Source organism: Hylaeus volcanicus, chromosome 4 (genome assembly GCF_026283585.1).
Source record: "Hylaeus volcanicus isolate JK05 chromosome 4, UHH_iyHylVolc1.0_haploid, whole genome shotgun sequence".
Lineage (NCBI taxonomy): Eukaryota > Metazoa > Arthropoda > Insecta > Hymenoptera > Colletidae > Hylaeus > Hylaeus volcanicus.
The window spans coordinates 16822688-16840130 of NC_071979.1; the positions used below are offsets into that span (position 1 = coordinate 16822688).

The window sequence follows — 17443 nt, forward strand, 5'->3', positions numbered from 1 at the left end:
CCTAATAGCATTTCAAACTTTCAAGTGGATATCAATTGAATGGAAATTTTATACTATTATTTTAAGGCTGCGTAAATAATGGTTGCAAGTTTGTATTTCATTTTCACTGATTATTGATTGAATAGAGAAATCCGATATGAACGCGTTATCTCTTTGTGCCATGCGTGTGTTTAATAGGAGCCTGATAATTAATGATCGTGAGTTATTAACGACGAACTCGCAATGGCTGTCATCGAAGAGAAACGAGACGCTCGGCCAGGATTAGTAACGCAGTTTCGGTAATTTCGTCGATCGTCGTTTAAATTGAGTCAATTTGATGAGAATTCATTACTCACGTCGAGGCGCGACTCTAACCGCTGAGCCCCCATGGAACCTACTCAGAATATATCGCAGAAATGCAGCTTATCGAAAAACAATTTCCTCGTTGATTAATCGACTTCCCTCCCTTTCGTGTCCACAATTTTTTTTAATTTCGTGGAAGATAAAAGTGGAATGTAAATTCAATTTGAAAGCAGAACGTTACTCGTTGTCGTGCTGAATTAATTTTACACAATTGTTTTTGTACAACTGTTGCTCATCGAGTTTTTTCTATATTTATGTAATATTTTTCCACTTATTTTCCCACGTGAATCGCCACCATCTCGGTTGTAGCGTAATGCGGATCGCTTTCTGTAAGAAACGGCGAGTCTTCTATTGCCCCCCCCCCCCCCGAGCCGCTTCTTTTTCAGCTGCGTGAAAAGAGCCGCCGGGCGAATTCCTCTTTCTTCTCTCGATTTCAAATGCGAAACATCTACACGCCGTGGCGAGGCGAGGGAACGCGGTCCTTCTTGCCTTCGTAACCGGCATAATACGAATTAAATTATTTCTCAGACGAAACGGAGAAAGAGGTCAGGAGGAGCACTCCAGGGAACAAAGAGAAATACCACGGGAAAAGAGTCGAAACGCGGCGGAAGCGAGAGGGAAAACCGCCGGTAGCGGTTTCAGGTGGTGCGGAATACCGCGAACGACCCCCTGGAAGACGGAAAAGAAGAAATGAAAGAAAGATAAAGCGCCGCGTTAAATCGGATACTTTATACGTGTAATAAGCTGCAGCAGCGCATACTTATGCGCCGGCCGGGTGTTTCATGAGGGCCATAACCATCAAGGAGCGAGAAGAAAAGGAGCTTCTTCGCCGTTTGGTTATCCACTGGAAGAAACCGCGTAACCACTGTATTCGAGTGATCACTGGATGCGCTGTGTCGTAACCCTTATAACAATTTTATTGCAATTTGCGTTTTACGGGGTTGGCCAGGATTTTATTTGAGTAACGAATAAACGAACTCTCTATGGCGGTTTATTTCTAACGTTTAACTCTTTTCCCGTCTCTAGTCCAGGCTGTAATCCCGTCACTTCATGGAACTACTCGATTTTTTATAATTTTTATTTTGTAACTTCTTTGACTATGTTAACTCTTTGCACTCGAAGCAATTTAGCTATATGCAGGTAGTCTACTCCAAGACCATTTTTCTTAGATTTCTGAGTTATGGAATAGTCACGAACAACTCTTTGTAGTTTGCTAAATTGTACGATTTTTTTTTTAGAATTTTACAGTTTGCACTGTTAAACTTTGCACCTCTTATTTTCTTATTAGAGTTTAAACAAATTTATATACTTTTAGTATTTTTTAGTATCTGATGCCATTAGTGAACGATCGCTTATTAAAACTTAATGATAAATTGTGAACAGTGACACTGGCCGTAGGAGTAGAACGCCTTCAGGTTCCTGGACGGTATAGGTGGCCTTAAAAGTGCAAAGGATTAAAAGAAACGGAAGGTACCATTCCATTCCCGTCACCATCCTACGATCGCTTCACGAACCAAATACTTTTACCTCGCGTTCGCTAATTTGATCACGAAAAATGCAAAAGGGGAAAGACAAACGAAACGCAAAAACCGAAAAGAGAGCACCGATACGGGTCGCATACGTTCGACGTCTAGGAGCGACCAGAGGACAGCGCCATTAAAACGCGTTGTGTTTCGACTCGGGTAAATATTTGCCCTCACGAAACAGGAAGAGACTGACAGGACGTACACACTGGTGCAGCGCTCGCTGGCACACAATGGAAAAACCACTGACCCCGGCGATACAGGATCGATAGAGTGTCAGTTATTTATACCTAGCTCGTTAATCCATAGCCGGCGGTCACGGGACCTCGATAATGCGTATAATTCGGCTAACGGTGAATCGTTGCCAAGGATCGTCGTACAACCGCGCAAGATGAACGATGTCCTGCGTTGTGCAGCGGCGAAGCGACGACACCTACATCTGTACCGTGCTTGTATCCGAAACGCTTGTATCAAAAAACCACAACATTCATGTTTGGAAGAGACTAAGAGATAATTAAATATTGACCTCAGTAATTATAAAATCCCAAAGGAAAAAAAATTTATTTAGCAAAATAAAATCTTAGAAACATGGAACCAAAAGTGGTTAATGTCTAAACATACAGATCTTCACGAGTCAAGAGAAAATATTTTGTCTACTAATTCTGGTTTTTCGCTGCCAATGCATAATATTATACGAAAAATATAAAACCAACCAACTACACTGAAAATCAGCTTAAATGAGAAGAAATACACATAAAAAATTATATCTTATTTACAAAGGACAAAAATTTCCAAAGAAATATAAACAAGAATTAACGAGACACTACAACCTTTTAAAATTGTTTAATGGTAAATAGGATTTATAATTATTGTTAGATGTAAGAATTAGTTATTCTATATTTATTTTAATTACATTATGGCTCACATATGTATATAAATGTTGAACATGTAACTCACAGTGGTCGCTAATGGCTTACAAACTGACGCGACAATAAATAAATAAATAATCATAATAAACTTTCAGTCGATTAGTTTATTCTTGAATGAAATACTCTTAAAATTTCATTGAATACCGTGTTATGAGAATATCGTCGGATAGAAAGAGGAATAAGGTTGACGAACAAGTGGGGATACAAACAACGAAAAGATGCGTCTGTGAGACCGAAGAATCGTGTTCTATCAGATTTTCAGTAAATACACGAAATTTTTATTGCAAGCATTCGCTTACGGAATTGCAGCAGTCGGAAAATGCGCAACTGGAAGACTCACTTTCGCATAAAAGCCTCTGATCTTTATTCCTTTTGACTCCATTGGAACACGCGGAGGCCCGCTATGACGCGAGATGCGCTGATCACGGGTGCTCCTTTGATTCGGAGCTCTTTTCACTGGCCGTTTATTATCATAAATGCTGGTTTCAACGTTTTCGGGGCAATAATTTTCACGGCACTTTCACCTTTTCAGACCAGAATTTTTTTTCTCGTACTAATGTAATTTAATTCTCAGGGTTAACTTGGAAAAAATAAAAAAAAAAAACCCTAATGGAAAACTGATTCTTCTCCATGTGCATAAATAAGGATATTCGCCCTAGACGATAGTTTGTCATAATAGAAAATTTTGTGCCCTAATTGTAGATGCCAGCTCTGGAAGGGTTAATTTCGCTTTTCCGATTACGGAAATCGCGCTGTTCTTGTGAGGAACGTAACTATCGTATACTCCAAACTGTTAGAGATGCTTTTCCCAAACATGTACTGGTTTGGAAAAATATTAAGAAAAAAGTTAAAAAATGACTTGTAAATTATGCCTTCCGAAATGATTGTCTTTATATACATATGTACGTATGATTATAACTACAGATTATGAGAGGAGGATCCATAACGAAAAATTTCATGTACAAAACAGCTACTAAATTTTGCTCCAAGGTTTGTTTAATCTATTCGCTGCCAATTACGAGATGTCTCATAGTTCCAATTGATTGCAATCACTCAAGAAATAAGTTTATATCTTCTTGAGTCACGAATTATTGCATAAGAAGATCGTAAATTTTCCTTTTAATTCAACAAATGTAATATCACTTTTTATTATCAAGATAATAACCTTGATTACATATCTGTTTGGTCACCTCTGTATACGTACAAGTACAATGTGTGAGTGTATGTGTGAGAGAGAGAGGGGGCAGTAGAAGTAATCAGCTACGTGAGCCGATAATCGCGTAGAGAGAGTCCTAGCTCTTAATGATTGTCACGTGTCACTCCTAAGTGAGATATTTTCATAAATCTGTTTTATTACTTAATAAAAGCTACAGTATCTGTATTAAATCTTGGGGACGAAGCAAAACGCTTTGAATTTGGCTGGCAGTGAATGGGTTAAAAGAAGAGCATAATTTCTTTCAAGTGAAAGGATCAACCGATTACCGTGCATGCACCGTATGTACGACGATTACTATGCGAGTTTACCGAGAACACACGAACCATAGCAGACCAGTAAGAATTCATAGGCAACTCGGTGTTCCAGGGAAGCATTATCGACAGCATACGTGACAAGATTTCTCAGGGTTTCTCTGCGAAACTGGAATTCTATTCTAGGTGGCAACGGCGACGGAAATGGTAAGTTTTCATCTCGTTTGCCCACCCTCGCCACTCCCTGTCAGTCGTAGCTTTTTATTCAGACGGATGGAGGAAAGTCAAGTACCGTCGACACTTTTCGCGTGGTCTAACAGAGTTCTTCTGTTCAAATTTTTGCCTCCCCCCCCCCCCCCCACATACACCCAACCGCGTGCCCATATCTTCTTCTAGCAGTGTCTCTCCCTAGAGTCCGCCTCTATCGCCTCGAGCCACCTTAACACCTCACTTGTTCCGTAGAATTGATTTCAGGTGCACAGACGCGGGAAAGTCAGTGTTTATTCAGGAGCACTCGAGGAGTCCCGAGATGGGTGAGATTGAAACCGAACTATTTTCAATCGAGCCACTCTCAACCCGGTTTCTATACTTTGCAAATCGAATTCGATTGCCACGATATCCTCGATTCAACGTCATCTGCTTATCCACCCCTCTCGCGACGCTTCCTTGCTCCATTCAACGAGATTTGACTCGATACGAGTCGTAACTTAGTTTTTTGGCGGTGAATCGGCACATTATCGACGTGCAATCGAAACCCTAACGCAATTTTGTGTTTCAAGGGTTAGATACCGTTGGATACTCTAAAAATCTAAGGGTATGAAGAAATTGATTCATTATTTTTTCAAGCACCCTGTATATTGTATTCACGAGAGTCTTGGCAAAGCTTTCTTGTACACTCGAAAAGGGGAATGTCTGAACCGCATGGGGTTCGATGCTCCAGGATAAATCCCCACTTTTCTTTAGACTAGCAGGCCCTACTCAGGAAGGCCTCTGTCGCTCTATCTTTAATTTATGGCACCCCGACCTATTCCCATACCCCAAGGCTTCGACTTTCAACGTGTACAATTTCCCACCGATGGTGTACCACTGCCCTGTGCCCTCCTCGAGGAATTCCCACTTTCTTACAACTTTGTCGCTTTACATGTACGATCTGAATACTCCAACATTTTTTTCTAATCCATTAATGTATGAAGAATTATTTTTAAAAGGATGGGAATATTTACAAGCAAATGATAATATTCATTTTTCATACAGAACATTAACGTTTTCGACCATGTACTAGTTACTTTTAGATATGAAAAAAAATGATTTGAATAATCCACGATTAGGTAGATACGCGTATGTAAATTTTGACTTAAACAAAAACACGTGTAACGTACATCTTATATTGCCATATATTACTTATACAAATATTTAATATAGCATTATTTTTCGACTACTCTGTTTTTGAAGTATCAAGCATTAATGGACTAAATTTAATCACTTACCCTTCACACGCGTTGCATCACTTTCGCCAAGGCTATACATCCAGAGATACCGTGCAGATAAATTCCGTCAAAGTAGCTGCAATTCACCCTTTACGAACTTCGAACAATATGGCTGACACTTTTATGCGCGCAACACACTTTCAAATAAGACACTTACAAGCCAGATTCTGTGACGTGCACACCATTGAAGCATTCCACCGTGGTACCAGGAGTCACAAAAATGCAATTCACAGTTCCATTTTCGCGACAGATATTCACAAGGATCACGAAGCACGAGGTATGACTGGAAATCTTGACGACACTCGAGCACGAATGCAACACGTGTTCCCGATTCGACCGCTAAAATCAGACTGACAATTTCCCAAGGATATCCGAAGAGTGGGAATTTCCTTCCAGAGAGGCCTTCGACGAGGGTGAGGCACAGGGATGGTTAATTGATTGGTTATTGTTCTTACTTATACCTGCCTGGAGTGGGATTACAGGTAAAAACCTCTAGGTAGGGGGTCGTTTCCCAAAATTTAACTTGTTACCCTCCATTCCAATCGTCTCCGCGAAGTCTTCACGCACGACTGCTTTCGCGAATTAATTTATCAGTCTTGTCGCAATTATCGTGTAGATACGGTGCGTTGACAGTTGTGCGATTACTCATAACTACACGATTCACTCGTGGACTCTTACGTATCAGCAACAGGAATGTATCGAGGTATTTGAACACCAGAGGCAGAGGTGAGCATTTAATAATATCTATTTAATTTTAAAGCTCGTTTGAAATTTTTATAATTAGAATTCTAATTTTTAAGGAATTTGAAAGAATGATTAAGAATAAGAAACATTAGAGTTTTTGTGATTTTATTGGAAGCTTCGATCATTTATAGGATTAAATATTGTCTATTCGTTTCACGTTTAATCGAGATCTGAATAATTTAATTAATTGCGGGATTATCGATAGCAGTAAACATTGAATTTAATACATTTAATATGGAACTCCACCCATTGATGTACATGATTTAATTTTCTTCATACATTTCATACATAAATGTAGTCTGAATGAATTAATTAAACGCGAGATTATTAGGAGTAGTCAGTATTGGATTCATACATTTAATTTCAAGAATTTATATAGTTTAATTTTCCTTGACTCGATTTTATTGCTAAGATTAGTATGATTTAATAGGTGCACATAATAACAAAAATTGAATTAAATATTTTACCTGGAACTTCAATGGTTTACATAGTACCCACTCTAATTTAAAATACAAGAATCGAATAAACTCAGGATCGCGACAATAACTCATGAAAATACTACCTCGAAAGCATATCGTTTCGCGGTTACACTTTATTCCACCGCATCCTGGGAGCAAGAAAATGCGCATTCCATAATGTCGAAAAAATTAGTTCGTTAATTAGAGCAGCGTTTCTATAACAAACGCTCTGCGAATGCAGTAAGAACGAGAAAAGCACTGGGTTTCGTTCTTTTTCGTCCCACCCTTTCGTCTAATGCTTCTTCGCATGCATATTTGTAGACCCGCGCAATGCAGTTGTGGAGTTCCAGGCTTATTTCGTTGGCAGTATTTTTTTGTCAGAGCAACGTGACTCTGATTATTGTTCAAATACACACACGAAGTGCCTTTTCAAAGTTAAAATATCTCTAGAGGGTCGTCGTCGACGTTACTCTTTATCCACTATAGCAAGGGTGCTTTTATTCCTCGAATTCTGACTTCCGGCCACATTATTCCCATGGTTTATTTGTTTTTCTCCGATCGAAATGGTATTTGGGTCGGTGGAAATAATTGCAGCTAAGAGAATTAAAAGTAAAACCTGAACCGTGCAAGAGAAAAATGTTAGAATTTTATTTCTATGAAGCACATTCTAGGAGTGATTTAAAATTCTTTTAATTGTTCATTTTGTAGTGCTATTTATGTCTTTTGGTGCTTGGAGTAAGTTTTGCTCATTATTTCAATCAATTATGTGGCTTCGTTTTATTCATTTTTATTCATGAGGTTTAGTCAATAATGGGGTTTCAAGAGTGCGCCGATGAATATTGAATTTAACATGATTTTATTTCGGAACTTCAACATTTACATAATTTAATTTGATTTATGCGCTCCCCATTTTAATTGCAATTCGAGTGATTTAATTAAATGTGAAATTATCGAGAGCATATATATTGAATTTAATACAATTGATTGGGCTTTTAAGAATTTTTGTAGTAAATCTAAGTAACATTTACGTTAACAATAACAGCAGAGAATAAACTATGCGTACCCTTGGTTAAAGTTTGTTGTTGTCGTCGTCGCGATTAAATAATCCTGCTCCATTTACGTTTTTCTCTCCGTCATGCCGGCTCCTGTATCCGAGAGACTCGTTGCTATTGAATCCCTCCATGAAAAAAGTTTGCTACGAATAAACATGCAAGAATAAGCCGGCCTGGTGAAATCCTTCCTATCGATCCACGTCGCAAAGTGGAAAACTTCTCGAAGACATTTCTAATAACAAACAAACTACCCCATCAACTCCTACCGTGGGTTTTGAAGCAATAATGTTCCGCGTTGCACGAATCTTTTTGACTCTAGTTCCGGTTTCTATAGTTAGCTTTCGTTTACCCCGACCACACGAACACTTAACAGTTCTGACAGTTGTATACTGATTACGATCAACCATGTTTTTTTCCAAAACTAAAATCAATTGTTTTTATCTCTATCTGGTTCTGAGCGTTGCGTTTACAGCTTGCAACAAAAATACGTCGTCGGAATGAGTCATTTGATAATAAAAATGAAAATGAATTGATAAGAAGTCAATTCGATAAAAAGCGAATCATACTTTCTAATCTACTTCTCGATTAACTTTTACGATAATACTATTTATTAACAGATTAAGACAAAATAAAGAAGTATGAATTGAAAAGTTATCAGTGAGTTTAAATATAGACAGTTCAATAAGGCTTGCCCGTAGCATTTTTTAAGAGTCTTCCTGTTTTTGCGAATAACTTTTTGCCCGACTCGGGTTAAACGGATTTTGTGTGTAGTTTATGTTCCTGGCGTATAGCGCGAGTTGGTGCCCTGTTTCGAGGACAATCCGCTTTAAAAAGATGGCCTACTTCACCACGCTAATGACATAATTCTTCCAGATAACCGTGTCAGACCTGCTGGAATGGAACAATAGACATTGTAGAAATTGTATTCCCGCGCGCTTTTAATATCCACAAAATCAATTCATTCAGGATTATTCAAGGAGCACGGTATTAAAGTATTATCATGATCCTCTCAGTAGATTTTTTAAATTTAGTGCATGCAATATATTTTAGTACGCGCTAAAATTTTTTCAATTATTTTATCGCAGTGGATTTAGTTATTGTTTCCATTATTTTATAATTCTTTTTAGACGTGGAATATTCAAATTACTCTCTTTCAATTTTAGATAAAATTTTACATATATAATCAAAGTTTAATAAACGTTACAACCACCGACTAATAAATTTTCATTGTTTTACCTCGAAGAATTATTCCATCATTTCAGTAATATAAGCGTTTCAGTAAATTGTAGATAATAATTCCCATAAGTTTTCGTTTGAACTATTAAGCTGGGGACCCACTAGTGTAATCGTACAGAATGTTTCGCGTTCGTTATTTTACAACTCTAACTAATATTCCTTTCATTTAAACGATCGATAAACTAACACGTGCGTGCCCCCTCCAACCATTTTACAAAATATTCATATTCGTACATAATTCAGAATTACAACATGAGTGAATTCATAGCGGACTATGGTGTTGAAATTTTCAACAATTAACAAAGTACCTACTGAACTTTTTACACATTTACAAATTAAAAATGCATAAAATATGCTAGATCCGCTTCAAAAATCGTCAGAAACGCCGAGTTACAAATTTCATAGAACAACAACGGTGCCGTTATTACGTTATTACGAAAGCTTATAAATCGTGAAATTTGAATATAAAAATGTTACGTGTTAAATAATTAATGTTTCGTCTTTTCTTTGACTCCTCAAACTGTGCGTATATTTAGTACCTAACGAATTTAAAACGTTGGAAATGTGCCAATATATTATTTAAATAAAACTGAAATGCGGGTGTCGTCAAAAGACACTTCTTAAAATTGATTAGAGCCTCATAACTCGAATAAATACTTTAGATAAGTAAGATAAACACCTATACTCGTACAATTGTCAAGGTTAATCCGTAAAATCTTAATTTATTTCGTATTATACGCAATACATGATCATTTTCACGTGCGAACATCATCACTGAAACTTTAATTCGATCAGACGTGCTACTCGTAGCGAAATGTTCTTGTTTGCCAGTCACGAAGCGCCTGCGAGCTTATATTCCTTTCATTTGGGCGAGAGCGCAGCCGTGGCCCCTCGATGCATTCAATTTGACTTCTAATGACGGCCGACATAAAGACCAGGGAAAAGTAATAACCCAACAGCCGTAAAATTGTTCTTTTGTATCGTGTAACGAGCGAGTTGTGTACTCTTGAATTACGATCGATACTATTTCTTGCCCAAGCGGGCGTGTGCTATTTCCTTTTTTCGCGTCGCATTAAAACGAGCAGCGATGTAATTACGGACGCAATCGTTTCATCCGAGACATGACTGGGTAACTGAAAGCGCTAGCCAGTGGCGGACCTATACCCATCGGATCCCGAAGATAATTAATCTGGAACCACTTCCTTTCTGAAATGTTTCACGAATGCCAGAGACTCTGACTCTGAGACTCTGAGACACTGAGAAATGATATTTATAGAAAAATATATTTATAGAAATATTTTGTTTTGTATGTATTTTCGCTTTATATAGCCTTGCTTTATCATTTCTTGGTCACGTTACAATAATATTCAGGAAAAATTTCACGAAAATGGAAAGATTTCTAAATTTTTCTTAATAAATATGATACGAGTTTACAAGCACCTTTGAAAACTACTCCACTTAGTTAAAAATAGAACTGATGAAAATCGTATATTGACTCCACTGTATCCCATCCATCAGGTTCACGTTGGATTCGCTCCTGGCGTTAGCGAATTGACGGTCGGTTTGTCGATCGTCTTCGGCAAATTCGCCCCGTGGTTTTAAAGCCGTGACGCGTGTCCTGAAGTCGATGTAAATGGAATATCGATTAATACTTTAACGCGAGCATCCTTCCCTGGGCGGCTTCGTCGTTCGTTTGATGTAATTTATGGATGCAACGACGGGGAACACGATGTAAAATACGATATATGGGAAGGTAGTTTGTACAAGAAAAAACGACGAATAAAAAAAAAACTGGGACAGTTTGCGCGTTCGGAGGCAAAGGATTAACGTGTCGCAGCATGTGGTATTACGCTGCGATAATTGAAACACGTGGATCGCGTTTGTTATTCCATTATTCTCTTTCGTCAGGCTTGCTACGCGGGGAACAGCCACGGGGTGTGAATGTGTATAATTCGTCGGCGACGAGGGCAAATACGGGTGGAAAAAGTAGCAATTTGAGATTTCTTTTTGGTTTTGAGTTCGAATAATGTGGGTGCATCGATTCCTTGGTAGATTCAAATCGAAGCATACGATCACAGTGAATGAACAGGACTATTTTTGACTAAATTACTTTTCAATTATCCAATCAGATTTTTCATGTAATTTCGTTAATTATTGTCCACATTATGTAATGTGTGGTTTCATTTTCATCGCAAAAACATCAGAAAACGATTGAAGTTTTTTCCGCAAAGTTCTGATAAAAATTCCGGAGGTTGGTATTTTCATTTCTTAGTGGCTGGTTGTGGCCGTACGATCTGTCGTACGACACGTCGTATCGTGTATGGGACATTTAAAGTATCTGTACCTTTTAACCCTTTCGCTATGACGGTTCGGTCCTCCAGAGCGCTACTCATGAATGGGATCTTCCGCCAAAAGTGTACAAGTGTCAGATATATCCGGGCGTTCGGAGTGAAAGGGTAAAACGGGTGAATTCTCGAAGTTACAATTTTATAATTGGTGTCCCTCCATACTCTTTATAACATCCTCCAAATTTCATATCAATTGGGTGGCCTTTCGGAAGAATATCCAATTATATTATAATTGAGTTGTGCTAATATGTATACCAAAGAATCCACATTGCGATGTAAGAAAGATTAAAAAGAATTAGAAAGTAGAAAACCAAGCTTCGAACGATGAAGGTAGATGAAACATATGTGTGAATTATACGTAGATTGAACATAAAGTTGAACGTAGAGGGTTGTAAAAACACGTAGAGAATGCGTTAAATAAAATTAGAAATCAGCTGGGTTCCAGTAACGTGCACGTGTATGTAGTTGTTAATGGAGAACACATTGAACGTTGTAAAGTACTTCTCAAACTAAAATCGGCTGTATCGTAAAAATAAATGGTCTGCAGACCTCGTGTTAATTAAGACTTTGTTTTTCTCAATTTTTGAGGGTAGAATTTGCCTGTAAATTTAACGACACCCCTTTAGACACGCCCCGTATATTTCAAACTATGAGAGGCAGATCCTCGATCGCTATTACGTTTTATTCGGTAAAAAGGTGGTGTCCTACGTTCCGTATGCAAATTGGGATGCATACGAATGAGTATGGGAATGAGAAAGATCACTCCCCACGACTTAATTAGGGGCAAGTAAAATGGAACGCATAGTTTGAAATTTCGTATCAAATTGGGTCAATTTCGTCTATGTAATTTTTCGGATTTTTACCGAATGGCTCGAAATGCCTCGAGAGTGGATGCTAAAATACGATTCTTGTGGGAAATACTTCCCTAACTCTATTTCACTAATTTATACTTAAGAGTGTACAGGGTAAACCACATAACTTCTCCAGCAGTATTGTTTTTAACGCTTTTTTCAGTTACACTTCTTCGTTTTTTAATGGTAACATGACTGCAGTATATCTAAAAATAAATGGTTATGAACATAAATATATTTTAATAAGAGTTAGTCTGATACTTAAAAGGTGTAGTTTGAAAAGTGTTGCTGTAAAAGAACCTTCTGAATCGTGTCATTTATGATACACAATTTGTGTCGATTCCCTAACAACAAAAATGATAGGGGTTGGTAAGTTACGCGCCTCGCCCTGTATATGTATAGAATCTTATTCCAGCCCACGTCACGTTTACCCAAGAATTTTATATGGCAAGAAACTTTCTGGGCTCTATCTCGATAAAATAGGACGTGATACTACCCAACTCGAAATTTTTGATTACCAGCACCACTCTTGGTTGTTTTGATATGGAATAACCCTCGATTAGAAACCAATGTCGACCAAAGTATCTGAACTGATTCGACGATTATAATCAACTCTTAGACGAGACGGACCTAATTACAATTCCACTGGATAAAATATAACGGTCTTCATCAGGAAGCGCTAAAGTAATTTTTTCATTAAAATAAAGGTTCAACGATGCTTTGTAATATCTGGTATTTCAGGAACTTTATGAGAATTGGGCACACTAAAACCAAGAGCACCCACTCGAACGATTAGAATCGCTCTCATCCCTGGCTACACCATCGTTCATCCTATCCATGAAAAAAAAAACACCATCCGATAAAAATTTACACTGCGAGCGAAGGATCGATTGCGGAAAGAGGAGCGAAAGCTGTTCACCGCGGAACAGCCGGATTAACGGGACCGTGTCGGCGTACTCTGTACGTAAACGTCGCTTTTTAACGACGTTAACATGTAAACGGTGCGACGCGTTAAGGGATTACACCAGGTTCGAGATTTAACAAAAATTAAAAAGAATTTATTTCCATAAATCGATAAACTAAAGACTTTAAAAATAACGTACAGTAGATTACATTTAAACGAATAATATTTCTCTCGAATTCTAAGCATGTTGAATACTAACTAAGCAGGAAAAGAGGATTTTCGCAACAGTGGGATTCAGTTTCCCTAATTAGGTATTATAAGTGGAATATTGTTGACCTAGAAGAGTGAAATCATTACAGGGCTTCGGTTGTATGCTGCCATTCTGGTAATGGTTTTGTAGAGAAATCGTCGGTTCAATCCCGAATAATACAGGGTGTCCCGTAACTAGCGGTAGAAACGTGTAGAGGGTGACTCTACATGAAAAATTGAATCGAAAATGTAAAATAAAATTTCGTCATATGACTCTTTATTTTTGAAAAAAATATGTTTGAAAATTTGTCGAGTATTTGTCGAGATTTCACTCAATTTTTCGCGTAGAATCACCCCCACTCTCTTGTACCACCAGTTAAGGAACACCCTGTATATTCGTGGATAAGAATCTTTTACTCAATTTTAAAATCAGACCTATGGAGGAGTAAGCATTACTCTAGATAATACTTGGAGATAAGTATAAGAGGTTCCATAACACAGTTCTTCTGATTTTTGTAAATGAAATCGTTTTCTTGAATCCGTTACACATGTATCCCACCTTGAAACATCCAATGGCGATTATCGAAGAGGAAGGGACACCTTGTTGTGTTTCGACTGTTGATTGCACCGCGATCCCTGCATCATATATGTAATACGAGTCAATAGGTGTCGAACACGTCGCGCGTCTAGGTAGATACAGTATTGCGCTGGCGTTGCGCACCTAAGCGCACACGCGCGAGTACAAGCCCAGCAGTATCGGTCGAATGGACGGCGTTTGGGCGGAGTGCAAGTCACTCACAGCTGTCCTCCGCATGTGAGCACGCATGCTAAGCATTAATCATATCGGGAACACCCTTGCTTCCCACCCAGCCCGCATCCTCGTCTCCTCTGGCCAGAGCCAACCCTCTCCTTTCCACCGTTTAAGCTCGTTCAGCCCTCGCAGCGTCCACCGATCATGCACATGCACGGACCTGGAGATGCACTGCTCCCACGTACATGTACACAGAGCTCGCCTATGGGCTTCAATGCTATAGCAAGTGCACACTATGCGCTTGAAGTTGAGCTTAATGACGGTGTCAATCACCGTCCGCGGTCGCGCCAGTCTTTCCTGTCTTCGACCGGTTCAGGAATTATCTATTCGATTTTTGGAGAAGGACGCAGCGATATCTTAAAGTATTTGTATTGTAGCAGTTTTACAAATTTTGATCTTTTTGATTCTTTTATGAGGAGGTTCTAAGTAGTCTTTTGATGGTAGAAAGCTTGGAACCTTGGAAGATTGAAAGCTTTAAAGCTTGGAAGCTTGAGTGCTTTAAAGCTTTAGAGCTTGGAAGCTTAGAAGTTTGGAAGCTTGGAAGCTTGGAAGCTTGGAAGCTTGAGTGCTGTAAAGCTTTAGAGCTTGGAAGCTTAGAAGCTTGGAAGCTTGGAAGCTTGAGTGCTTTAAAGCTTTAGAGCTTGGAAGTTTAGAAGCTTAGAAGCTTGGAAGCTTGACTTGTTACCATGGGTAAAATGTTGCTTCAAATAGTGAGTAGTGTATTTTAGGGTTTCTCAAATTATTATTGTACGTCACGTTTCACTCAATTGGCGATGAGTATGATCGTTAAATTAAAACCAGGAATAGTCAGCGCGAAAGTAATTTAGTTCAATAGCTAAAACTCTCCATTCCCGATACTATTGGATATTTTGGGTGCGCTTGAAATCGAGTTTAATGGCGATGTCAATCACCATTTGCGGTCGCTTTTCCCATTTTTGAGTATTCCCGGACCAGTCAACTCGATTTCTGTCCTGCGAGAAACGCGAGGTCCCTTTTAACGTATCCGTATCACGACAGCGTCTCGGTTTCGTGACAGTCATGGCGGATGTGATGATGCACCGCAGATAGTGACGCAGGTCCCCGTCGTGTGCGCGTCTATGATGGATTAAATGATAATAATAATAATAATAATAATAATAACAACATTGAAGGATAACAGGAATGATAGATGAATAATGTAGAATATTATTGTATGACTATATATTTAAATACCTGTTCCGAAAGATTTCTTTGGATTCGTTTATATTAAGTTTGCATGACTTACCTGAAACAAAAAGAAAAAGTCGAGTTAGCGACAAAGAACAACAATTTTGAGATATAGCGACGAACGCAAAGCGCCGAAATTTTAACGAGTTTCAATGCATAAATGATATCGACACAATGGCACCGTGGAAACGCTACGTCGCGAATTAAATAAATGATCGGTCGCTAGCCAAATCGCGACGGATAATCAGTATTAGCTGTGGCGTTTAACGTCTAAATATATCATAATAGCGTAAATCGTTACCAATCAATGTAAATAGTATATTTGTAATACGAATATATTGATGTAACAGCGCCACGTATTTGACGCGCGAACAAAGTGAAGCGGAGTTGAAACGGAAAGCCAATAAATTACTTACCGAGGGTGTATGACGAATTGAAAATTTGATTTCATTGTCTGCAATCCGAACTATTAGAAACGGTTCCGATTGTGGCTAAACAATTTCGACACATGTTTCCCCCTCGCCATTGTGTAACGATATCGTGAAATGCTAGTTGCGGTTGTCCAAGGCATAATGTTAACCGTGGTATCCAATAGAAATTAGTTTAATGCATGTTTAGAGGCCCCTGATCAATTTTAGATTTGATGGATCGCAGTAATTGAATTCCGTGGTTACTGACAATTGTTTACTTAGATTTTAAATGTGCGATTTGACAATGAGTTAATTTCGACTTGATGTATATTCGGTTATGCGTTCGATTAAATAATGTGAATAGTTTATATGTGTGTTTGGAGTCATCAGCTCGTACATTAATTAACTGGAACGAAAACATGATTTTAATTATCTGTTTCATTGTTGTTATGATAACTGGACATGGTATCGATTTGAAATTAGTATATCTTTTATTATGCAAGATAATAGCTTGCAAAATGGCAACGAGAAATAGAAAAGGAATTGATTAAACATAAATTCAGATAGATAAAAAGATGAAAATAAGATATTTAATAGTTCACCCTAAAACGAATTCCAAATAGCAGCTAGTTCTAGGCTCTCAAGATCGGATAGACCGCTTAAGACTGAAATTTATGTTCCATAAAGAATGGAGATCTCGAGCTAAGGAATTGTTGGATAAACAACGGAGAACGATTACGAAGAAGAGGTCCTTCCGGTCTGAGGAAAGCATCTACGTTGTAAACGGCCGCGTTTCCATCGTTTCTGGCCATTACGCGACACGGACTCGTAACGATGATACACGACGCGCGATAGCTTACGGCCCTATCGTCCGCGTAAAGTGCCTTTATTATGCCTGGCGCGAGATCCAGGCGAAATTGCTACACGAACGTCCATAAGCTCCGTTTCTGGCTGCTTTTCGAAATTGTCACCGCATCGACAAGAGTGCCATTCGATCGAGTCGAATGGCTGAATGCGAATCGCTCGATTCTCATGCTCGCATTAACTGCGTTCGTGGTAATGGCAGAAATTGGCACTGTTACGGAGGGAGGTCGGTGAATTGCGCTAGAGGGGAAAGCGTATTCCTTTGTGTCCTTTCACGCGACTCGTCATGGTTGCGGAAATGAATACACGCGTGCTGCGGAAGGATACACTTTGAATCCATTACACTTGAAAAAGAATAATCCAACACTTATTAATAAACCTTTCCAACATTTATTTAACCCTTTGCACTCGAGAAGTGACTCTCGGCCACCACTAGGTTTGACGCAGCAAATCAACTAGCAATAATACTTGTTTAAGTTTAATTTCTTTGGACCCCGAAGTGTCAATAAAATGATTCTCTGTGAGACAAAGGTGACCTGATTCTCAATTCTCAAATTAGAGA

At 38.6% G+C, this 17443-nt stretch overlaps 1 protein-coding gene across 4 annotated transcripts in view; it reads right to left on the reverse strand.

Moving 5' to 3' along the window:
* The window catches only part of LOC128875610 (leucine-rich repeat-containing protein 24-like), a 312453-nt gene that overhangs the window by 37779 nt on the left and 257231 nt on the right, over nucleotides 1-17443 (reverse strand). Inside the window, exon 1 of one of the 4 annotated variants that reach the window (XM_054121336.1) lies at nucleotides 5749-6347. The exons of the other annotated variants lie outside the window; for them this stretch is intronic. The gene's annotated coding sequence lies outside the window, so the exon portion shown is untranslated. Of the gene's footprint in view, nucleotides 1-5748; nucleotides 6348-17443 lie in introns of those variants that run through there. 4 annotated transcript variants of the gene reach the window in all.